Source organism: Ursus arctos, unplaced genomic scaffold (genome assembly GCF_023065955.2).
Source record: "Ursus arctos isolate Adak ecotype North America unplaced genomic scaffold, UrsArc2.0 scaffold_13, whole genome shotgun sequence".
NCBI classification, from domain to species: domain Eukaryota; kingdom Metazoa; phylum Chordata; class Mammalia; order Carnivora; family Ursidae; genus Ursus; species Ursus arctos.
In genome coordinates, this window is record NW_026622797.1 from 48777173 (window position 1) to 48803341 (window position 26169).

Sequence of the window (26169 nt, forward strand, 5' to 3'; positions counted from 1 at the left end):
GACAGAACTAGAAAAATGTTGCTATGGCTAACATCAGCGAAATTACTACCTGTGTTCTCTTCAAGGATTTTTATGGTTTCAGGTCTCACATTTAAGTCTTTAATCCGTTTTGTGTTTATTTTTGTGTACGGTGAAAGAATGGTTCAGTTTCATTCTTTTGCATGTTGCCGTCCAGTTTTCTCAACACCATTTGTTGAAGAGACTGTCTTTTTCCATTATACAAGTCCTTCTGTTGAAGATTAATTGATTATTTGTTCTTATTTTTGTAGCTCCTTTAAGTGAAGGTTACGTTTATTTGATTTTTCTTGCTTTTTGAGGTAGGTCTGTATTGCTGTAAACTACCCTCTTACAACCACTTGTATCCCAAAGATTTTAGACTGTTGTGTTTTCGTTTTTATTTGTTTCCTTATAATTTCCGATTTCCTCTTTGATTTCTTGGTTGACCCATTCATTGTTTAGTAACATGTTATTTAACTTCCATGTTATGTGTGGTTTTTCCAGATTTTTTCTTGTGGTTGATTTCTAGTTTCATACCATTGTGGTCAGGGAAGATGCATGGTATGACTTTGATTTTTTAAAATTTGTTGAGACTTGTTTTGAGGCCTAATATGTGATCTGTTCTGGAGAATGTTCCATGTGCACTTGAAAAGAATGTGTATTCCGCTGTTTTAGGATGGAATGTTCTGAATATGTCTGTTAAATCCATCTGGTGCAGTGTGTCATTCAAAGCCACTGTTTCCTTGTGCTCGCTTTGGCAGCACATGTACAAAGCCACTGTTTCCTTGTTGATTTTCTGTTTGGATGATCTGTTCATTGATGTAAGTGGGTGTTAATGTCCCCTGCTATTATTGTATTACTATGGATTATTTCCTTTATGTTTGTTATTAACTGTGTTATGTATTTGGCTGCTCCCATGTTGGGTCCATAAATATTTACACTGTTATATTCTCTTGTTGTATTGTCCCCTTTAGTATTATATACTGTTCTTCTTTGTCTCTTGTTACAGTCTTTGTTTTAAAGTCTATTTTGTCCAATATTAATGTTGCTACCCCAGCTTTCTTTTGATATCCACTTGCATGATAAATGTTTCTCCATCCTCTCACTTTCAATCTGCAGGTGTCTTTCGGTCTGAAATGAGTCTCTTATAGGCAGCATATGGATAGGTCTTGCTTTTTTATCCATTCCCTCACCCTATGTCTTTTGATTGGAGTATTTAGTCCATTTACAAAGTAGTTATTGATAGATATGTGTTGCCATTTTGTTACTGTTTTGTGGTTGTTTCTATGGATTTTCTCTGGTTCTCTCTTCTCTTGCTCTCTTTCATAGTTTGTTGGCTTTCCTTAGTGATAGACTTGAATTCCTTTCTCTTTATTCTTTGCGTGTCTATTACTGGTTTTTGATTTGTGGTTACCATTAGGTTTGTATATAACATCTTCTGCATTTAGCAGTCAGTATTAAGCTGATGTTTGCTTAAATTTAAACCCATTCTTTACTCCTTCCCCCATCATTTTTTAGGTATATGGTGCTGTATTTTATATACTTTTTTTGGTTGTTTTTTAAGTAAACTCTTTGCCCAGCGTGGGGCTTGAACAAATCATCCCAAGATCAAGAGACATGTGCTCTACTGACTGAGCCAGCCAGGTGCTCCTTATGTCCTTTTATTTTATGAATCCCTTCACTAATTTTTACAGAAGTATTCATTTTTACTGCTTTTGTGTTTTTTACTTCTCATACTTTCATTTATGGTCATTCCTTTCCAAAGAGTCCCCTTTAATATTTCTTGTAGGTCTGTTTTAGTGGTCATAAACTCCTTTAGTTTTTGTTTGTCTGAGAAATTCTTTATCTTTCTTTCTATTCTGAATGATAGCCTTGCTGATAGAGTAATCTTGGCTGCAGATTTTTCCCTTTCAGCACTTTGAATATATCATGACATTCTCTTTTGGACTGCAAAGTTTCTGCTGAAAAATCTGCTAATCACTTTACATGGTTTCCCTTTTATGTAACTGTTGTCTTTTCTCTTGCTGATGTTTTTAAAAGATTTATTTATTTATTTATTTAAGGAAGAGAGAGAATGAGAGAGAGTGGGGCGGGGTGGGGGAGAGAGGCAGAGAGAGTCCCAAGCAAATGAACAGAGAGCCTGACCCTGGCCTTGCTTTCATGACCCAAGACCACAACTGGAGCAAAAGCAAGAGTCAGACGCTCAAACAACAGTGCTTCCCAGGCACCCCTTTCTCTTGCTGTTTTAAAAAATTTTCTCTATTGCTACTTTTTGCCATTTTAATTACTATATGTCTTGGTGTGGACTTCCTTGGGTTAAATTTTTGGGTGATCTCTGTGCCTCCTGCATCTGGATATCTGCTTCCTTACCCTGATTAGGGAAGTTTTGAGCTATTATTTCTTCAAATAAATTTTCTGCCCCCTTTTCTGTCTCTTCTTCTGAGATCCCAATAATTTGAATGTTACTATGCTTGAATTCCTTAAGACTATTCTCAATTTGCATAATTTCCTTTCCTGTTCTTTGTTAAGCTTGGTTACTTTCCATTACTCTACCTTCCAGGTTGTTAATTTGTTCCTCTGGTTCATCTAGCCTGCTATTCCATCATGTGTATTTTTTTTTTTTAAAGATTTTATTTATTTATTTGACAGAGAGACAGCCAGCAAGAGAGGGAACACAAGCAGGGGGAGTAGGAGAGGAAGAAGCAGGCTCCCAGTGGAGGAGCCTGATGTGGGGCTCGATCCCAGAATGCCGGGATCATGCCCTGAGCCGAAGGCAGATGCTTAACAACTGAGCCAGCCAGGCGCCCCGCATCATGTGTATTTTTAATTTCATCTGTTGTGTTCCTTATCTGTGATTGGTTCTTTTTTATGTCTGTAAAAGGATCTCATTGATGTCCTCCACTCCACACACACAGGTCCAGTGTGTATCTTTATGATTGTTACTTTAAATTCTCTATCAGGCATATTACTTATATCTGTTTCACTTTGGTCTCTTGTCGTGGTTTGGTTCTGTTGTTTCATTTGGGAAATATTTTCCTGTCTCCTCATTTTGTCTGACTTTCTGTGTCTGTTTCTGTGTGTTAGGAAAGTCAGCTACTTTCGTTGCTCTTAATGATGATAGCCTTATGAAGAAGAGGTCTTACAGTGCCCTGAAGCGCAGTGTCCCCTGTTTCCTAGGGCCTGGAGCTTCAGGGAGTGTCTCCTATGTGTGTTGCGTGTACTTTGCTTTTGAGTCTTGGACACTTTTCCCTTCAGTTCAGTTGTCTGCAGTGGCTCTCTTTGCCTATTGTGGGCAGTGTTTTGTCTCCAGCATGGATGGGGTGTGTTTTAACATTTTGTGTGGTAGTGTGCTGGTGAAAGGATACCTGCCCCCACCAGAACAGAGGTCCTACAATAGGTGGTGGTCAGGATAGGTGGTGTTGGCAGAATTTGTGCTGGTTTTCTGGGGGAGGGGCCCACAGCACCAGGAGTAAGGGGAGCAGGCCTGGGAAGGGTGGATCTGCTCAAGTGCATGGGGCCAGGGCTTGCTGTAAGCAAGTTAAGTAGTGAGTGTCTGCACTGTGCTGGTTCCCACAGGTGGCTGTTTATGCTGTGGGGTGGGGGAGGGAAATGGCACCTGCCAGCTCCTTTGTTCCTGGAGGGGACTCCCTGTGATCCCTATCTCTCTAGGCCACTCTGAGATGAGCAAATCACTGTCCCTCCTCTCTGCCCCTGGCAGTTTTCAAATTGCTGGTTTTACACTCTATCTGCATGGGTTGTTTGTCTGCTGTCTCTTTATGGGTGGGGACTCTGCTTCCTGAGTGAAGCCCACAGATTTTAAAGTTCCAGGCTTTAAGTTGAAAGAACTAATGAAATTCGGCCCCTCTTGCTTTCAAAGGCAAATATGGGAATTTGTTCTCCTCATTAGTGTGAAAGTCTGTTTTTCTGCCCTTTTCCTTGCCACCGGCTCTCTCCCCACCAAGGATGACCAAGGTCTGTTTTGCCCCCAGACTGTGTCTTCACCCTTCCTATGTTCTTTGATGTGGCCTCGTCCCTAACTTTAGTTGTGGAGTTTGTTCTGCCAGTCTTTCAGTTGTTTTCTGGGTTATTTAAGCTGGTGTCAGTGTTATCTAGTTGTATCCGTAGGACCAGGGGAGCTTAGGATCCTCCTACCATCTTCCCACCCAACTCAAATACTTTTCTTGCTTTGAATGTTCATTATCACAGTTTGATAGGTGCAATCATTTCTGCCTTAGCCTGATACGAATTAGAGCTATTTTCTATATACTTCTCCTGAAGCTCAGATAAAGGTCTGGTCAGCTTTACCATTTACATCTCTCTTTAGCTTTTTAGGTATTGTAGTTCATTTCTTTCTATCTGTGTCACCAGTGTTTACCAATTTATAGTTAATACATATTTTTGGCTTATGAAAAGCATTTTTTCCCCTTGGAAAACTGTGTATTTATGTAATCTTAGCATCCACATTTTTTCTACTTGTGTGTTGAAGGAAATTACATGTTGTGTTTTACATATAGAAATTGTTAAAAGCATTTAAAAAAATTTCAACTGCTGGAAAGAGGAGCAGATCTAGCCATCCTTTAAGTTCTGGAAAGAACATATGCTAAGGTGTGTTTTTGTGTCAGTTGTAGCTTCATGTGACAGAAAAACCAATTGCTAATGGACTTAAACAAGTAAGGGGTTTATTTTCCTCTTGTATCAAAAAGGCTAGAGTTGGAGAGTGCTCTGCTGGGGCAGCTAGCTGAAAATATCACCAGAGATTCACCTCCTTCCCTCTGTTTTGTGGTTTTTGTACACATGGTCAAATGATTGTTGTACCTCCAGGTTTTGATTCCAGGTTCTAGGCAGGAAGCAGGGGAAGAGGCAGAGGCTGAAAGACAAAAGGGACTGTGCCAACCAAGTAGTAAGCAAGTGCCTTCTCTGGTGTAGAGGAAGACAAAGGAAAAGCAGACTGGGAATGGCTTGTGGGAAGCTAGTTAGTAATAATCTTTGACACATTGTAGAACAGAGTTCACTTTGAGGTGGTGAAGGAGAAAGAAACCTTTGAATTAATTTTAAACTGTTAAAAAAACAAAATTCAACCAGATAAATTTTAAAAATCTTATTGACCCTTTTCAACAACCCATGATGGGGCTGCATCCAATCCAGCAGGTAGAAAGGAGCTCTGAGGAGCTGTGCAAAATGAAAGACTTTTATAGGCCGAATGGAGAGGGCAAGAAAGTTCTAGTAAACAAAAAAGCGAATTGGTTTTGGCAAGGTTACTTTCCTTTAGGGCTTGGCAGGGGTCTATCGGGCAGATTATCTCTAACTAATGCTGATTAGTAGATTCTTGATTGGTTCAAGTTTCCATTTCAGGGAGAGACTAAATTCATTAAATAGAGCTAGGTTGGATGATATGCAGCTTAGCATAAGTGATTCCGTTTTGGGCCTGTTGTCTTGTTTTTAACAAAGCTTAGCTATCACTCAAGTGCTTAATGATAAATTCAATTTGTGAACTATCACCCTCTTCCACACAATATAAAGATTTTCCATAATTAACCAAAATAAATTTTGTAGACCCTAAAATCCATATAAAGGTTTAAAATTTAGATGGATAAAGAGGGGCTTTAAAGTAGAGCCGTATGACGTTATGGGAATCCTTATCTTTTTATACATATGGTAGGTACACACAACAAAGAAATTTGGGACTTAGAACAGAATTTAGTCATATTAAATTTTACATGTGATCTTTGCTCTAGGCCAACTAACTAAGCTTCTTTGTTTAGTTTATTGGGGTTGTAAATTCAGTACTTTTATCAGAAAATCATTTTCCATTACAAAGGCATTTGAATAAAGAAAGTACTTTTGGGTCCACATGATTTAAATAAAGCTTTTTCCTTCTTAAAGAACTGTTGAATGTCCTTTCTCCTGATGGGTTTTTGCCTCTGATTCTCAATAAATACACATATAAATGAAAAGCACAACTGTGGTGTCAGGAAACCTTGGAACGGGAAACCCTCAAATCTGAGCGAGTACTCTCTAGCTTCGGGATTTTGGTAACAGCTCTGAACCTTAATTTCCCCACCTGTTAAAATTTGTATGACGATAAATTTTTACTGTCTCATGTGGTTGCTGTGAGGAGTAATTAAACCATAATGTATAAAAGTCCCCAGCAAAGTATTGGTTTATTTATTCTCCAAATATATTAAGGGGGTTTCCATGATAAATTTCCCTGAAGATTAAATTAGCAAATAAAAAGGGTAGGTACTGAGTAAAAATTATAGTCACCTTAGTTTTGAGAATAAGGATTAATCTTGTTAAGGTCGGTAGGAAGCTAGAATTTTCCCCTCATTTACAGTGAAATTGTTATTAAAAAACTTTATTCTATTAGGAAAGAAAAATGGGTTCTGTGATGGGCTATTTTACTTTAAGCCTTCAAAATAAAGAAAACAGATGAAACAGGAGAACCTTATTTTTTATTAAATTAAAATTTTTTATTTTATTTTTTATTTTTATTTTTTTTTAAAGATTTTATTTATTTATTTGAAAGAGAGAGAGAGTGCTAGCAGGAGGAGGGACAAGCAGACTCCATGCTGAGAATGGAGCCCCACATGGGGCTTGATCCCACAGCCCTGAGATCATGACCTGAACAGAAATCAAGAGTCAAGGCTCAACCCACTGAACCACCCAGGCCCCCCAGATTAAAATTTTTTATTATAAATAGAACATGTTTAAGAAAAATTAGAAAGAAAAGCGCACGCACACACACACACACACACACACCCCGTAACTATGAGATGATAGATGTGTTAACTAACTTTACCATGGCAATCATTTCCCAATACATATATAAATCATCACATTGTATACCTTAAACTTATACAGTGTTATATGTCAATTATATCAAAAAGATGGGAAAAAAGATCAGTAAAAAAAAGTAAATTAATAGATGAACACTATGAATGGTATGGTATACGTTTTTCTGTATATTTTTCTGGGCAATATGTGTTTTTATTTTCTCAAGAATGTAGTTGTATTCTACATGATTTTTGGTAAGCTCAATTTTCCATTAAAAAATATATAGTGGATATTTTTGCACTTCATTTAATGTTCTTTTCCAGCAGTGGTTTTCTTTTTTTTTTTTAATTAAAAAAATTTTAAAAAAGATTTTATTTATTTGAGAGAGAGAGAGAGAGTACAAGCAGGGGGAGCAGCAGAGGGAGAGGGAGAAGCAGACTCCCTGCTGAGCAGGGAGCCCTACATGGGGCTCCATCCCAGGACCCTGAGATCATGACCTGAGTTGAAGGCAGACGCTTAACCGACTGAGCCATCCAGGCACCCTAGCAGTGGTTTTGTTTTAAAGAAAAACTGTACCATTTACATATACAACTCTTCCACCAATAATGTCGTTAAGTAAATGCAGTTATTCTTGAGGGTAAAAAGTCTGCTTTCTGATCTTCCTTCCCCAGAAAATCACTATTTTTAGGGAACATATTCCATTGTATGGATGTACCATTATTTGTTTACCGAGTTACTCTATTAATTGGTAATGTTGTTTGTAACTTTTTATTATTATAAATAGCACCGTGATAAACAGATATTTAGTTAAAATTTTGGTTTTCTGAGAGGGAATTTTCTAAAGTGAAAAATGAAAGTGAAAAGGAGAGAACACATAAATCAAAATGTGCTTAACTGTTAGACTTTATTTATTTTTTAAAAATATTTGAGAGAGAGAGCGCGAGATGGGGGAGGGCCAGAGGGAGAAGCAGACTCACTGCTGAGCGGGCAGCCTGATGTGGGATCCTGATGCGGGACTCCAGGATCATGACCTGAGCCAAAGGCAGTCATTTAATCAACTGAGCTACTCTGTCGGCCCTTAACTGTTAGACTTTAAAATGGAGATCAGCATCAGAAAACTTCAAAGTGAACTGGTGTTTCCTGGTGTTACTATATTGATCTGAATAAAGTAGGGGCTTTAAGGACTTAAATAATTTAATTAAAAACTTAAAATATTTATTCCTGGGGTGCCTGGATGGCTCAGTTGGTTGAGCGACTGACACTTGGTTTCGGCTCGGGTCATGATCTCTGGGTTGTGGGATCAAGTCCTGCATTGGCTCCATAGTCAGCATGGATTCTGCTTGGGATTCTCTCTCTCCCTCTCCCGCAGTCTCTCCCCCTGCTGGCACATGCTCTCTCTCTCTCTCTGTCTCTCTAAATAAATAAAATCTTTAAAAAAACATATTTCTTCCTGAATGTACTTTATAGTGTTTAGAACTTCATGGAATCTTATATCTTGTTCAAATCACTTGCCTTAAAGAAGACCAGAAATATTAATGCCTCCCTAAAGATCACGTGATATGTTTCAGTGTCTGGTATATTTCTGTTGTTTTCTAATTCCTGCCCCAACATTCTTACCTGTAAGAAGTCTAATATAAAGGTAATGAGAACTTTTTGGCTATAGAGCATCCATAATCTTTAATGAAGAGACTGATGAAGGCAAATTAATTATCACTTGTTGTGATGCACTTTTCTATAAACTTTCTAAGATATTGATTGATAAGTGCTGCCGTTTTCATCAGTGAAATATATTTATTTAGGTCCACCTCGGCAGAGGCTTTTTTTTTTTTTTTTTTTTACAATTCAGTGGTTTTAGTATAGTCACAGAATTGTGTAATCATTACCACTATCTAATTTTAGAACATTTCATCATTCCAAAAGAAACCCTGTACCTATTAGCAGTCACTCTCTATTTCCCCATTCTCCTAGCTCCTCGCAATACTATTCTATTTTCTGTCTCTATGGATTTGTCTATTCTGGACATTTCATAAAAATGAAATCCTATATGTGGCTTGTGTCTGTCTTCTTGCACTTAGCATAGTATTTTCAAAGTTTATCCATGTTGTACAATGTATGAATATATTTGCCCCTTGGACAATGCTGGGGTTAGGGACACTAATCCTCATGCAGTTGAAAATCTGCACATAACTTGATTCCTGTAAGACTTAACCACTAATAGCCTACTGTTCACCGGTAGCTGTACTGATAACATAAGCAGTTGACTAGCACATATTTTGTATGTTTTATATATAGTATTCTTGTAATAAAGTAAGGTAAAGAAAAGAACATTTTATTAAGAAAACCGTAAAGAAAATACATTGTCAGTACTATACGTATACTCATTGAAAAAAATCTGCATATAGATGGACCCATGTAGTTCAAACCTGTGTTCAAGGTCAACTGTACATCATTCTTTTAATTTTTATTTAATTAAAAAAAATATCTATATGGGGGCCTGGGTGGCTCAGTCAGTTAAGTGTCTGCCTTTGGCTCAGGTCATGATCCCAGAGTCCTGGGGTCAAGCCCCACATCGGGTTCCCTGCTATCAGGGACCCTGCTTCTCCGTCTCCCTTTGCCTGCTGCTCTGGTTTCTCTCTCTCTCTCTGTCAAATAAATACAATCTTTAAAAAGAAATACAAAAGATATATTTATTTTAGAGTCAGGGGCAAAGGGAGAGGGAGAGAGAGAATCTAAAGCAGATTCCTCACTGAGCGCAGAGGTCAACCTGGGGCTCAGTCTCATGACCCTGAGATCATGATCTGAGCTGAAACCAAGAGTCAAAGCTTAACCAACTGAGCCACCCTTGTCTGTCTTTTTGATTTTTACCCATCTTAGTTGGTGTGAACTGGCATTTCATTGTGGTTTTGATTTGTATTTTCCTAATAACCAATGGTGTGGAATTATGTGCTTTTTGGCCATTTGTGTATATTCTTTGGAGAAATGTCTATTCACGTCCCTTGCACATATTTTCATCGCATTTTCTTTTTATTCTTTTTGTTGTTGTTGGGTGTAAGAGTTATTTATGTATTCTGGATACTAGGCTTTTATGAGACTTATGATTTGCAAATATGTTCTCTCATTTTGGATTGCTTTTTCACTTTCTTCATGGTGTCCTTTGAAGCATAAAAGTTTTTAATTTTGATGATACCAGTTTGTCTTTTGTTGTTGTTTGTTGCTTATAATAGGAAACTGCTTCTTGATCTAAGGTTGCAAAGATTTACTTCTTTGTTCTAAGAGTTCTGTAGTTTCAGCTCTTACATTTAGTTCTGGCAGTGTTTTCTTTTTTTCAGTGAATGGGACATGTGACAAGATTCCAGCCTTTTGGGACTTACAGTGTATTTGGCTAAATTAGACATACACGGCATAACTAGCAATACCATTCACTTATTTATTTGACAATGAATAACCCTATGCAGGAATTAGTAGTGTAAGAATAAAAGACATAGTTCCTTTCCTTATGGTCTAGAGAAAAAATAAAATAGATAACAGTACAGGGCTATGAATTGTTTTCTATAGGTATGCACAGAGTGCTGTGGGGGTAACTAGGAGGGACACTGAACTGACCCATGATGGTGTAGGTGCTTGGGAAACCTTCCCAGTATAGGGAAATCCCATGATAACTGAATTTTGAAGGCCAAAGAGTGAGCTAGACAGAGAAGTGGTTTTTAGTTTAGTAAGATGAGTGGTAAATACATAGTATAAAGGTGAAAGAAGTAATAAACTCAGAGATCTGGAGGAGATTTCAGTTCTTGTTTGGGCCGGATAAATTCTAAATGTGTATAAAAAGTTTTTTTATACCTTTGGAAGAACTGGAAAGGATTAGGGTCTGAAAATAAAAATCTGTAAGATGGGGCTGGTGTCTTTTCCTTTTGAGTTGTAAGGATTAAAGAAGATGGTGCTTTTATACTATAAGTAATATGTGTGTTAATTCTGTTACCATTAATTTTTTTTTTAAGATTTTATTTATTTATTTGACAAGATAGAGACAGCCAGCGAGAGAGGGAACACAAGCAGGGGGAGTGGGAGAGGAAGAAGCAGGCTCCCAGTGGAGAAGCCTGATGTGGGGCTCGATCCCATAACACCAGGATCACGCCCTGAGCCGAAGGCAGACGCTTAACCGCTGTGCCACCCAGGCGCCCGTTACCATTAATTTTTTAACATGAAATTTTGATGATCATTGGCTCTTTAGTATCTTTTTATTTCTAGGGTGTCATGGAGTCCTTAAGAGCAAATTGTTCTGAATTTCCTTTTTTTCTTCTTAATTTCTTACTTAAATACACATTGCATATTATAAACAAGGAAATGGTTGTGCATGTTATTAATAAGGAAATGATTATTGAGCTGTAAAAAGCAAATATTTTAAATTGACTATAGTTTTTAAAATAATTATAAAAGTTGTATAATCTGCAAAAGTAATTAGATGGTAAGGAAAGCTGTAAGGGAGAAAGTAAGAAGCACTCAAAATCACCGTCATGTGATAATTAATGCTTTGGTGCATTTCCTTTTTGACATCTTTTCATCCATTTGTGGTATGTACATAAACACACATATTTGCGTTTAGAAAAACAATTTACAAAAGTCAGATCGTTTTACGTAGGTTATTTTAATCTTTTTTTTTTTTTTAAGTTTTTATTTTTAAGTAGTCTCTATACCCAATGTTGGGCTTGAACTCACAACCCCAAGATCAAGAGTCACATGCTCTACTGACTGAGCCAGCCAGGTGCCCCAGTCTTACTTTTTTAATCTAAGTGCTTTATGAGGTTATCTTTCTGTGTTAGCAAATATAGATCTATATTATCATCTTGTTTTATTGTATTCCATTGTCTGGCAATATTTTAATATGATCCCCTATTGATGAATATTTAGGTGGCTTCTAGTTTTTTTACTGAATAATGCATAGTATGTTTGTCCACTTGTCTGATTATCCCTTTAGAATAACTTCTTAGAAGCAGAATTGTTGGATCATGGGGTAGGCCTGTTTCTAATTTAGGAATGTATCGCCACACTCTTTCTCCAAGGAGGTTGAGCCAACTTGTACCACCAAAAGGGCTTGGTGCTATCTCTTTCTCTTCGTCCTTGCCCACATTGGCTTTTGGCTACTTACTTAAATTCATAGGCAGATGATATTTTGCCTTTATTGATATTATTATTATTATTATTTTATTGAAGTTGAACATCTTCGTTTGTGAATTGGCTGTTTGTATTCATCTTTTGGGTACTTAGCATTCATTTCCTTTGTACTTTTTCAATAGGCAGTGTGTATGGCAATTAAGATTGGGCTTTGAAGTTGTATTATCTGGATTCATCATCCCATCTATAGCACCTTTTAGCTGTTTGACTTGGGCAAATTAACTGTGTCTTGGTTTTCTCATCTGTAAAGTGGGGATAATAGTAGCAGTTACCTCGTAGGGTTGTTGTGAGGACTGTATACATGTGAAGTGCTTTGCAACAGGGTCTAGCAGATAACAAGCTATGCACTCACTATTAATCTTTTACACTTGCTTATTTCTATAGGATAAATCCCTACTAGGGTAGCTGTGTTTGAAAATAGATATCACTAAACTGCTGTTTTAAAAAGTTGTTCCTTTTGCACTAAAACCTGCATCATAACTCTTTGCAGTATCATATCAGTATTATGATTGTGTCCAAGCTGTGTGTCGCAGTGATCTCTTTCTGTATTCATCTGTTTTCTTGAGAAATCAAAAGACTCATATATAAAATTGTATGTATTTCCAACTTTTGATTCTAAAAAACCTCAAACTTACAGGGAAGTTTAAAGACTTAGTCCTATTATGATCACCTAATATATAGCCACTATCTAGACCAGGAATTAGCAAAAAAAAAAATTTTTTTTTTTTCTGTAAAGGGCCAGATGATTTCTGTATTTCTGTAAAGGGCCAGTCAATATTTAGATTTTGGAGGCCATACAGTCTCTGTCACAACTTCTCAGTTCTGTAGTTGTAGTGAGTAAGCTGCCATAGACAACGAGTGAATGAGTGGACATGGCAGTGTTCAACAGAACTGTATTTACAAGAACAGCCACAGCTGGATTTGGCCTGGGCTGTAGTTTGCCATCCCCAGATCCAGATTAAACAGTTGACAGATTGCTATATTTGCTTTCTCTGTAAATGTGTTTGTGTATTTCTGAACCACTTCAGAGTTAAGTTGCCATCATCATGGCATGATCGTTGTGTGCCTGGCTTCAGAACTTGGCCTTTAACCTGATGGAGACATAGATTAATGCATTCCAAATGGAATAGATTCTAATATTTCCCCACATGGAAATAGTAATTTTTTTTTCTGACTGTAAAAGGAACACATATTGTTGTAAAATGCAGATACTTCATATAAGGTAGGCATTCATGAGAGATGTCCACTGCCAACAGTTACATGTGTAGCTCACAGTGGGGAATTTCATGATGAGTTTTGCACTGGTGTGGTTGGTGGAGAGGACCAGAGGTGTGAGAGTGGAAGTAGGAGGCTCTTAGGTCCAGGTGAGAAATGATGAGGACCCGTTTCTTAGCAGCAGCTGTGGAAGTAGATAAAGGGCAAGGTTGGGGTAACAGTTCAAGGGCTATTTAGGAGATAAATGAGATTCAGTGACTAGGTGGATGAATGGGCTGAAGGATCCCCCAGAAAAGTGGCTAGGATGGTAGTTGAGTGGATTTTCCAGAACTTGGGACCAAATTTGGGGGGTCATTTGAAGGGGGCATTAAAGGAAAAATAGCAGTTTTGCCAGTGGAATAATTTGAGTGGAAATTGTGTCCTTTGTCCTTATTTTTATCCTATGTTTCCAGGCTTATTTAGAAGGGAAGGGTAAAAGTAAGAATTCAATTTTATTTTGACAGATAAGAGCTACTATATATTATATCATGCCCTTTTCTCTTACTAATTGTTCCCCTCTTGAATTAATTAAGGTTACCAGCTTCTGTTTTGATGTGTAACTGTAGCATAACTTTTACATTTCACAAAGTTCTTGTTGCAATCTTTCAATTTTTATTCTAAGGAACTAGGATTGGAGTGGGGTAAGAGGGGCACTTGGACAAGTTATTGGCAGAGGTTCTTTGGCTCTGAATTAAGGGCTGTCTAGGTCTCTGAGTAGGATCTTGGCTTTCACCAAGTTCTGCTATGTTTCTTATCATTGGAAACAGGGCTGTAGAATTCATGGTGTGAAACTTTGACTCACTGTCATTTTCACAGTAATGCAGTGTTAGCATAGACTCTGAGTTCTGGGACACAGTGAAGGATCCTCAGTATGCAGTTAACCAAAAGATGATTGGTTAGTTAATGGCAGGTGGGGGGGTTATGGAGCTAAGGCATTCCATTCTTGGGTGAGAAAGACTTAGGTCACTAATGCTAACCTCTCTTTTTCATATAGAATTAAACATGGCACTATACCCTTCAATATTTTAACATGCATCTTCTAAAAATAAGCTCATTCTCCTGCATAACCATAATACCATTATTACAGCTAAGAACATTATAATTTTGTTCTTTTTAATAGAACTAAGACTGTATAATGTAGCACAAAAAGTATGAAAATCCTTAGATTTGCTCTTCAACCATGTAACCTATTGAACTGTATTTATCCCTCTTCCTCTTTCCGTTTTTCTTTTCTTTTTTAAGATTGTATTTATTCATGAGAGACAGAAAGAGAGAGAGAGAGGCAAAGGCAGAGAGGGAGAAGCAGGCTCCCCACGGAGCAGGGAGCTCGATGTGGGACTCAATCCCAGGACCCGGGATCACGACCTGAGCCGAAGGCAGATGCTTAACTGACTGAGCCACCCAGGCGCCCCTCCCTATCTTTTTCTTTAGGTAGAAATCTGTATTGGGTATCGCTATTTGCTGCTTTCATTTGACCCAATTACACAATCAAATGAGAGGAATATTTTGATTTTTTTCCCATGTGTTTAGTTTGTATTCTTAAAAAATCTGGGTTTTGTTTCTGTAATTTATATGATTTGAAAGAGAATTACTTGTAATTTATAATCAAAAGAAGAGTTTATGTAGTCTCTAATTTCCATTTGATTGTTGGTACTTGTTATGTGGTAGAAGAAACTGAAGGAAAGCAAGACGAATTACGTGCTTTTAAAAAAGTGGTCAACTTTTGAATTTTCATGCTAAAAGAAGGAGGGAAAGTAATATGGATATTCCCATTGTTTTCAAATTTAACTTTATTATGCTTTTACTTGATAAGAAAGTTTATAATACTTCAGATAAAGTTCTTGTACTCTGTGAAAAATTATGCTGCGGATTTATCCAGGGTCCTTGATTTATTTTTCTGTACTCCTACCCTTCCCTGATTTAGTAGTCTGCATTGTCATCATCTCTTAGGCTGTGGATGCAAAGCATCATCTTATTTTATCCTTTTAAAAACATCAGTTTCCTTGATTAGAAGGAAAGAATTTAGTGTCTTGGTATAGCTGTGGGCCTGGAGGCTACAGTTAGGAATAGTGTGTGCAAAATGAGATAAATGAGAGTTTATTCTTCTTAGATTACAGACTTGATAACTACCAGTGGGAGGCATTTTGACTATTAGGAACAGACTGAAAGTTATTGTTACATCTGTGTATTGTACACAGAAGAAGCAAAATGTATAAAATTATGATAAAAAGAAACACAACAGCAAGTAATTCAGGGTGGCTAGTGTAAGCATTTGGGATGGAGGTTGAAATATGTTTGGTTCTATTAGTTGTACTCTGTTTTTGAATTTATTTATTATTATTATTTTTTTTAATAAAGTAGGTTCCACGCCCAATGTGGGGCTTGAACTCACAACCCTGAGATCAGGAATTACATGCTCTACTGACTGAGCCAGCTAGGCACTCTTTACAGTCAGTTTTTTCCTCATCACTTAAAAAGTGGCTTCCTTGCATTCAACCAAAATGTTGTAAATAGTGATGAAGCATATGAAAGCTTAGTTACCTGGTGAGTTATTTATCGATAACTTTCTCTTGGCTCCTATATTTTATGTTTATATCTAAGAATTTAAGAGCTAGCATGTAATGGACAACAGTTGTTAGAGGTAGACATTTCTGAGTTCAGATCCTAGCTGTTTAACTTTCACAAATCATGTACTACTTAGCCTTTAAAAGGAGGTGAAGAACTATCTCACAGATCTTTTATGAAGCTTAGTTGAAATTATGTATGTTTGGAACCTGGTACAGTGCTGCATAGTGGGCACTAAAAGACACTGACTTTCTGTCTTACCTAAAAACAAACTTGAGTTCATGAAAAAAGGAAAACTAAAGTCTCTTTTCTAAAAATAAAAAAAAAAAAATCTACAGGCCGTCTCCTTTAAGCTTTCTCATCGTGTGGAGATGGGGATAGTTGCGCTCACAGTATCTTGGGGCTTTTTCTCTTTCAAAGAGCTCATTATTCTGTTTTGTAACTGCCTAGTATAATGCTTGGCACATAAATAGTCCTCAGTGTGTGTTAGATGTCTTGCAAAGAGAGAAAATGTTCTCTATTGCTTTTTTCTCTTGAACACCTCAAAAGTTGTTTACTTATATAGATTAACTTATCCACTCAAGATACTTGGTTTGTTTTAGAAGAGAAGTGATATTTTTAGTTACAAAATTAAGTACAGTACCCTTCCCCCAGCCTCTGGCAACCACCATCCTACTTTCTATCTTTATGAATTTGCCTACTACTCCAGGTTCCTCAATAGAAGTAGGATAACATAGTATTTGTCTTTTTGTGGCTTGCATATTTCATCTAGCATATTCTTAAGGTTAATCTATGTTGTATTATGCGTCAGAAAAAAAATTGAAGATCTGATTGGCTTTATTAAATGATTCATGAATCAGGCACCCATCTAGCAAGTAGAGAGGTGCTCTAAGGAGTAGAACAAATTGGGGGCGCCTGGGTGGCTTATTCGTTAAGCGTCTGCCTTTGGCTCAGAGCGTGATCCCGGTGTTCTGGGATTGAGCCCCACATCAGACTCCTCCGCTATGATCCTGCTTCTTCCTCTCCCTTTCCCCCTGCTTGTGTTCCCTCTCTCACTGGTTGTCTCTCTCTCCTTCAAATAAATAAATAAAATCTTAAAAAAAAGGAGTAGAACAAAATGGAAGGTTTTTATAGGAAAGAGTGTGGGGCAAGAAAGTTATAAGCAAAAGAGAAGAAAGGACAGTTTCAGGCAAGATCACATGCCCTTAAGGGAACGGGCTGGGGGTCTTATTATACAGATTACCTCATCTTCCTTTGGGGGATAGAGAAGGCCCATGGCACACATTACCTCATTGGTGCTGATCAGAAAATTTATTTTTATTTTTATTTATTTATTTTTTAAAGATTTTATTTATTTATTCGACAGAGATAGAGACAGCCAGCGAGAGAGGGAACACAAGCAGGGGGAGTGGGAGAGGAAGAAGCAAGCTCATAGTGGAGGAGCCTGATGTGGGGCTCGATCCCACAACGCCGGGATCACGCCCTGAGCCAAAGGCAGACGCTTAACCGCTGTGCCACCCAGGCGCCCCTGATCAGAAAATTTTTAATTGACCAGTTAAGACACTGGAGGTTGAGGGGTGCCTGGCTGAGTCAGTTGGTTAAGTGTCTGACTTCAGCTCAGGTCATGATCTCAGGGTCCTGGGATTGAGCCTGTGTTGGGCTCTGTGCTCAGCATGGAGTCTGCCTGTCCCCCTCTCTCGGCCCCTCCCCCTGCTCTCTCTCTCTCTTTCCCAAATAAATAAAATCTTTAAAAAAAAGAAAACATTGGAGGTTGAGACTACAATTAGATCTGGTATTAAGCCTGGGTTTACTGACTTGGGGCCCTTAAATGAAGTCATGCCATTTGGGGCCTGTGATTTTCTTTTTTCTTTTCTTCTTTCTTCTTTTCTTTTCTTTTCTTTTCTTTTCTTTTCTTTTCTTCTTCTTCTTCTTCTTCTTCTTCTTCTTCTTCTTCTTCTTCTTCTTCTTCTTCCTCCTCCTCCTCCTCCTCCTCCTCCTCCTCCTCCTCCTCCCCCCCCCCTTAAGATTTATTTATTTATTTTAGGGAGAGAGAACGAGCTAGAGAGTGAGAGGGTGCATGTGCAAGGAAGAGGAAAGGGACAGAGGGAGAGAAATCCTCAAGCAGACTCCCTGCTGAGCACAGAGCCTGCTACAGGGCTCAATCTCAGGACCCTGAGATCAGGACCTGAGCCTAAATCAAGAGTTAATCGCTTAACTGAATCACTTAACTGGCTGAGCTACCCAGGTGTCCCTCTGTGATTTTCTTTTTAACAGTTACCCCCTGGGGGTCAGACTCTTGGTTTAACTGAGAGATGTACTCAACATTTAAGGCATTAGCACCAATCTCAGCTACTGCTCTGGAAAGTTCCCACGGTAGTTGTTGTTTCTTTGTGTGGTATCCATAGGTCATGATGTTTTTTGCCTAATCTCTGTGATATTCACAAGTAACAAGTTAAGGTTTGCAGTTTTTAAGTCAGTCATTCTCTTTGTTCCTTTTCTGAGGAGATCATTTGCTTGGTGGTTAGTGGCTGCAAACAGTCATTTAATTTAAAACTTTTATGAGAATACAATTTGCCAGGGGGATTATTGTGATTACTGTAAACAGGATAATTTCCAGTATTTGGAGTGCATTTTGAAGCCATGGTCTCCAAGACCCAAACGAGTCAAAATCATGTACGTCAAGGAAAGACCCACTGACGGAGTCACCTTTTTTAGATAAACGGCCTGCTCAGTGATCTTAGTTAAGTTTCAACTTCCCTAGACATGTTAGTCCTGGTATAACTGGTGGTGTTGGCTATAACACAAACACCTCCTTGCTCGGCTGAAAGATAATCAAGAGCTATCCTATTATCAAGAACAACTTTGGGTAGAAAGTCTAAGAATCTTTTTTTGGGCAGCTATTGCTTTAGCAGCAGATTTTGCAATAATTTGAAGAATTAAAGAGAAGTTCTTTTTTTTATGTACCATCTTTATGTTTTTATTTTTATTTTTTGTTATTAACCTGTAATGTATTATTTGTTTCAGGGGTACAGGTCTGTGATTCATCAGTCTTATACAATACACAGTACTCATCACAACATATACTCTCCCCAGTGTCCATTGTTCAGCCACCCGATCTCCCCACCCCCTTCCGGTCTAGCAACCCTCAGTTTGTTTCCTATGAGTAAGAGTCTCTTATGGTTTGTCTCCCTCTCTGGTTTTGTCTTGTTTCATTTTTTTCCTCTCTTCCCCTATGATCCTGTGCCTTGTTTCTCAAAATTCTACATATCAGTGAGATCATATGATAATAGTCTTTCTCTGATTGACTTATTTCCCTTAGCATAATACCCTCTGGTTCCATCCATGTCATTGCAAATGGCAAGATTTCATTTTTTGATGGCTGCATAGTATTCCACTGTATGTATACGTGTGTGTGTGTGTGTGTGTGTGTGTGTGTATATATCACCTCTTTTTTTAAATTAATTAAAAATTTTTTTTATTATGTTAGTCACCATACAGTACATCCTTCGTTTTTGGTGTAGTGTTCCATGATTCATTGTTTGCGTATAATACCCAGTGCTCCATGCAATATGTGCCCTCCTTAATACCCATCACCGGCCTATCCCAATCCCTCACCCCCCACCCCTCTGAAGCCCTCAGTTTATTTCCCAGAGTCCATAGTCTTTTGTGGTTCATTCCCCCTTCAGTTTACCCCCCCTTCATTCTTCCCTTCTTTCTCCTGCCAATCTCCCTGCTATTTCTTATGTTCCATAAATGAGTGAAACCATATAATTGTCTTTCTCTGCTTGGCTTATTTCACTCAGTGTAATCTCCTCCAGTCTCCTCTCCTCCATGTTGCTGCAAATGTTGGGTAATCATTCTTTCTGATGGCTGAGTAATATTCTATTGTATATATGGACCACATCTTCTTAATCCATTTGTCTGTTGAAGGGCATCTCGGCTCCTTCCACAATTTAGCTATTGTGGATAGTGCTGCTAGGAACATTGGGGGTGCATATGGTTGTTCTCTTCACTACGTCTGTGTCTTTGGGGTAAATACCCAGTAGTGCATTTGGGTAGTAGGGTAGCTCTATTTTCAACTTTTTGAGGAACCTCTGTACTGTTTTCCAGAGTGGCTGCACCAGCTTGCATTCCCACCAACAGTGTAGGAAGGTTCCCCTTTCTCTGTATCCTTACCAACATCTGTTGTTTCCTGACTTGTTAATTTTAGCCATTCTGACTGGTGTGAGGTGGTATCTCATTGTGGTTTTGGTTTGTATTTCCCTGATCCTGAGTGATGTTGAGGACTTTTTCATGTGCCTGTTGGCCATTTGGATGTTTTTGCAGAAATGTCTCTTCATGTCTTCTGTCCATTTCTTGATTGGATTATTTGTTCTTTGGGTATTGAGTTTGATAAGTTCTTTATAGATTTTGGATACTAGCCCTTTATCTGATATGTCATTTGCAAATATCTTCTCCCATTCTGTCGGTTGTCTTTTGGTTTTGTCGACTGTTTCCTTTGCTGTGCAAAAGCTTTTTATCTTGATGAAGTCTGAATAGTTCATTTTTGCCTTTGTTTCCCTTGCCTTTCGTGATGTGTCTAGGAAGAAGTTGCTGCGGCTGAGGTCGAAGAGGTTGCTGCCTGTGTTCTCCTCAAGGATTTTGATGGATTCCTGTTTCACATTTAGGTCTTTCATCCATTTTGAGTCTGTTTTTGTGTATGGTGTAAGGAAATGGTCCAGTTTCATTCTTTTGCATGTGGCTGTCCAATTTTACCATTATCATTTGTCGAAGAGCCTGTCTTTTTTCCATTAGATAGTCTTTCCTGCTTTGTCAGAGATTAGTTGACCATAGAATTGAGGGTCCATTTCTGAGTTGTCTAGTCTGTTCCGTTGATCTATGTGTCTGTTTTTGTGCCAGTACCATACTGTGTTGATGATGACAGCTTTGTAATAGAGCTTGAAGTCCGGAATTGTGATGCCACCAGCTTTGGTTTTCTTTTTCAACAGTCCTCTGGCTATTCGGGATCATTTCTGATTCTGTAGAAATTTTAGGATTATTTGTTCCATTTCTGTGAAAAAAGTTGATGGTATTTTGATAGGGATTGCATTGAACGTGTAGATTGCTCTAGGTAGCAGAGACATTTTAACAATATTTGTTCTTCCAATCCATGAGCATGGGATGTTTTTCCATTTCTTTGTGTCTTCCTCAATTTCTTTCATGAGTGTTCTATAGTTTTCTGAGTACAGATCCTTAGCCTTGTTGGTTAGCTTTATTCCTAGGTATCTATGGTTTTGGGTGCAATTGTAAATGGGATCGACTCCTTAATTTTTCTTTATTCTGTCTTGTTGGTGTATAAAAATGCAACTGATTTCTCTGCATTGATTTTATATCCTGCCACTTTATTGAATTCCTGTATGAGTTCTAGCAGTTTTGGGGTGTAGTCTTTTGGGTTTTCCACATAAAGTATCTTATCATTTGCAAAGAGTGAGAGTTTGACTTCTTCTTTGCTGATTCAGAGCCTTTTGTTTCTTCTTCTTGTCTGATTGCTGAGGCTAGGACTTCTAGTATTATGTTGAAGAGCAGTGGTGATAGCGGACATCCCTGCCGTGCTAAGGAGAAGTTCTTGATCATAGCCTCATTACATTTATCCCTCACCAGGGAAATTGGACATGTCAAAGAAGTGGAGCCTGAATCATGAATATTTCGTGCTAGGTCCTTTTTATTTTTTATTTTATTTTATTTTATTTTCGATTTTTTTTTTTTTTTAATTTGACAGAGAGAGAGACAGCCAGCGAGAGAGCGAACACAAGCAGGGGGAGTGGGGAGAGGAAGAAGCAGACTCCCAGCAGAGGAGCCTGATGCGGGGTTCGATCCCATAACGCCGGGATCACGCCCTGAGCCAAAGGCAGACGCTTGATGACTGAGCCACCCAGGCGCCCCTAGGTCCTTTTTAAATCAACAGTGTAATTGGAGGGAGGGGAGTCTATCAATGAGATGTCTCATTTTGCTTGTAAAAAATTAGGGGCACAGTTAGATTTTCTCCTAGCCTGAAATAAAAGGTTTTTCCACTTTCCAGAAGTTACTCCCTTAGCAGTGGCCTGGGACATAAAGATGAAGTGTTATCTTTCTAGGTCAGTGCCAGAGGAAAGGAAAGGAAAAGGAGAAAGTTTCAGTTTCAAGTATGAAGTCTTGATCCATTGTCTTGGGTGGAAACAATCTACCTTGATGTCAGCTACTTTTCTCCCTCGTCAAATTGATTTAGAGGTCTCCAGTGTCTGTACAGTGTCGGGTAGAGCCTTCTGTGAGATGTGTGTCCAAGGTTCAATGTCTTTTAATTTTGTGGCAGTGTCAGTGGCCAGGAGCACTTGGTAAGATCCCTTGCAACGAGGTTTGAGGGCTGCCATCCCCTGATGATGTTTCTGGAATGCCCAATCACCGGACTGTGACCAACAGTATCCTTTGAATTGGGATCTGGGATGACTTCTTAACCTGTTGATAATAGGCTTGACATGAGGCATTAGAGACTTACAGTAGCTGGTCATACTAGCCTAAAGCAACAAGGGAACAGCAGAGGGTGGTATGCCTGTAGACATTGGTCTGCTGGTGATTATCTTGTGTGGAATGAATTCATTTCCCAAAGGGGATCCTGGGAACAGTCAGCAAGATCAAAAGCAATAGCTTAGCCAAGGAAGTCCAGTAGGTTTTGCAAGTTTAAGAAGTTTTAAGTTTGAGGATCCCTTTAGTTCTTTCAACCTTGCCTGAGGATTGAGGGTGATAAGGGCAATGATAATTCCAAGAAGTTTGCAAGTCTTTCATTGAGGCTTGTATGATTTGCCCAGTGAAGTGGGTGCCTCCATCACTGGAGATTACGGGAGGTATGCCCCAGGTATACCACAATTTGTTTATCCATCCATCCATCAATGGAGACTTGGGTGGCTTCCACTTTTTGGCTATTATGAATAATGCTGCTATGAACATGGGTATATAAATTTCTCTTTGAGACTCCCTGCTTTGAATCCTTTTGACTATATACCTAGAGGTGGAATTGATGGATAATATGGTAATTCTATTTTTAATTTTTTGAGGAACTGCCATATTGTTTTCTATTGTGACTGCACCATTTTACATTCTCAACAACAGTGCACTGGGGTTCCAGTTTCTCCACATCCTCACCAACACTTATTTTCCTCCTTTAAAAACAATTGGTAGTAGCCATCTTAATGGGCATGTGGTAGTATCTCATCATGTTGAATTTTAAGCTTATAAAATGTTTAAGAGTGAGTTACGTAATCACATGGCAGGAAATTAATTAATTAATTTTTAAATATTTATTTATTTTAGAGAGAGAGCAGGGGGAGGGACAGAAGGAGAGGGAGACAAGCAGACTCCCAGCTGAGGGGGAGCCCGACGTGGAACTTGATCCCAGGACCTGGAGATGATGACCTGAGCTGAATCAAGAGTCAGATGCTTAACCAACTGAGCCACCCAAGTGTCCTTATTTATTTATTTTTAAGGAGGCTTCGTGCCCAACATGGGGCTTGAACTCACAACCCTGAGATCAAGAGTTGCATGCTGTACTGACTGAGCCAGCCAGGTGTCCCACATGGCAGCAGTTTTAAAAAATGGAACAAAGTCACTCAATCTTGCTACTCTAACACCAATATTATTTTAATGTTATTTGGATATGTATGACCGTATATATATTACTCATGACTGGGCTCATAAGCATTTCCCTTTTTATTTATTTTTTTTTACGTATTTTGTACAACAATCATTTGAATTTTTATTTTCCAGGAAAATGTTGCAAATGCTGAAGAATCTATATAGCATGATCGACTACCTTGAATTCAATTGAACGTTTATGAATAAATTGAATATTTATTATTGTGTGGTTTCTTACATATAGATAAGTGCTTGGTTTGTATGGTTTTTATTCCATAGACTGGGTGATACAGTGACTAAGAGTGTGGCTCTTGAAGTAGTCTGTTTGAATTGCACATCTGCTACTTCTGGCTGTGTGTGTTTAAGCAAGTTTCTTAAGGTCTTGTGTCTCAGTTTCTTTATTTGTAAAGTGAGAATAAAATCTCAGAGTTATGAAGACTTAATGACTTAATACCTGTGAAGCTCATAGAATTGTGCCTGGCACATCGTACGTTCCACAGAAGACTTCGTTGCCATTATTGTTTTATCGGGTGGGATTTTAGTTTTTTAGAAATATATGCAATATTCAGGTAGTTACTGTGTCTCAGATCCTGGCACTAGTTTAGACTGTCACAAGCAGCACTACAGAGGAGGGTGCAGACTGTTAGGTTGTTTTGGGATTTAAGAGAAGATGAATATGAGGCAGATAGTGCTGGGCGAAATGCTAAGTTAGTAATATACAACCCTGTCTTGGGGATGGTGACCTTTCTGGCTGCCATTTAGCCCTGACAACTACTCTAGGCTCTTCTGGCCAGCTCAGTCTTTTTGCTTTGGGCTTCCTTCCCAATCCAGTTCCCCAAATTCCTTGGCTTGGCACTCTATATTCCCTCTATATGACGACTTTTATTCAGTTGTTAATTTAAGTCAAATGAACTGATTTAAATTCTTACAAAATACAGTTCTTTCTGTGGTTTTTAAAATCTTACTTCATTTGACATTCAGTGTAAGTCTGTGAGATGGTGAAGGAGCCCTCATCGAACAACTCTGGTTGTACTAAGAAATTGAGCTGCCTGACGTTGCAAAGCAACTGAATGATTTATTTGGAACTTGAACTCAAGCCACCTGACTTTAGGGCCGATGTTTTGTAATACTGTGTTTCTTTCTTGACATACCATGTTTTAAGACAGTGCTTTGTTTCTTCTTTCCTAATTATTTGATGACATTTTTAAGGATTTCTAAATATTACATGAAGTTAACATGTGCCCCTCTTTTAAATTTAATAGGTAGTAAAATTTATCTGATTCCTGTTCTCAGACCCCAGCTGCATTTCGTAGTCTTTTATCCCTATCGTTAGAAAAGAATGAGATGAAATCTGAGTTCTAAATATTTTACCTGATTACATACTTAGTTTTTTACATGGATGTCTTCTGAAAAGTTTTCATATTTCATGCTTATATTTATTTTATAATATTGGAATACGGTAGATTTCCCCCTTACTGCCTTGCTCATTTCAAGATTACTGTCAGACTTGGCATTAGAATATCTTTTTGGTTCTATTTTTCCCTTTTTCCTCTACCATGTCCTCTTCCAGGTCTGTTTCTAATTGTTTTTCTCACATATTCCCAACAATCTCATATCCTAAGAAGGAATTTACCTTGAGCTGTTGGGTCTATCACACTCCATTTTGTGAAGAATATTTTTCTACTTAATCTCTTTTATATTCCTTATGTGTGTATTGGCTCTTCACATAATTTTATTTTTTATTTTTATTTATTAATTTATTTTTAAGTAAGTTCTATGCCCAACATTGAGCTTGAACTCACCACCCTGAGATCAAGGGTCCCATGCTCTTACGGACTGAGCCAGCCAGGTGCCCCATCTCTCACATAATTTTAAAAATTAAATTGTTCCTTTGACCGTATATGAATTCATACTTTATTGCTCTTTTACTATTTCAAAGAGTATAAATCACTTCTTTTGGTGAGAGTATACATTAATTAAGGCTCAACTTTTGCTTTTTTTCACGTAATTAGCTACATAATATATAATGAACTCTAAATATTATCAATATATTGTTGATTTGCTTACTGTCAAATCTAAAATCCAGTTTCCTTGGCAGATATGTAGACTTATGATAGGCATTTGGCATTTTATGTTTTGGGCAGTGTAACTTTAAATCTACATAAACTTCTCTGCCTTTTGCCTCTGCTGTGTTCATAGATACCAGGAGGGCTTCGTGTATGGACCTCAAGCGTTGGAGGTAGCAGACTTTTCAGCAGAAGGTAAAGCAGAGTGTTGCCTTCTGGTGTCATTGTGTGTGTGTGCTGGGGTGGGTGAGAACTCTTTACAAATGTCATCACAAATAATTTATAATGATGCATTAAATAATATACAAAATTTAAGACCAAGTTGTATAATTTTGTTCAGTATTATTAAAATCCATACCAAATAGAAAACTTCAGATAGAACTAAAGACTAAATTTCACCCTCTGCTGTTAACTAAACAGTCGGGGTGATTAAGAAAAGAGAACATTAGCATAATGTATAATATCTACAGTCTAGCTTTCTCAGACCTAGCTTCATGATGATTTCTTCCTGGGAAGTTGTCCAAGTCATTATTCATCTGTTGTATTCTTCCCTGCTGCTCCTTTTACTGAAAGATTGCTTCACAATAGAGGCAGCCTGGTCCGTGACTCATGACTAGAGGATAGACATTCTTGCTGGAGGTCCCATGTGCCAAAAATGTTAGTTTCCAATATGTTAATTACCTCTCTTTTCAGAATGTGT

General features: G+C 38.1%; 1 protein-coding gene across 3 annotated transcripts in view; it reads left to right on the top strand.

The window, feature by feature from the left end:
* The window catches only part of CDK19 (cyclin dependent kinase 19), a 164539-nt gene that overhangs the window by 17029 nt on the left and 121341 nt on the right, over window positions 1–26169 (top strand). The window contains exon 2 of one of the 3 annotated variants that reach the window (XM_026511640.4): window positions 25603–25664. The exons of the other annotated variants lie outside the window; for them this stretch is intronic. The gene's annotated coding sequence lies outside the window, so the exon portion shown is untranslated. The remainder of the gene's footprint in view (window positions 1–25602; window positions 25665–26169) is intronic. 3 annotated transcript variants of the gene reach the window in all.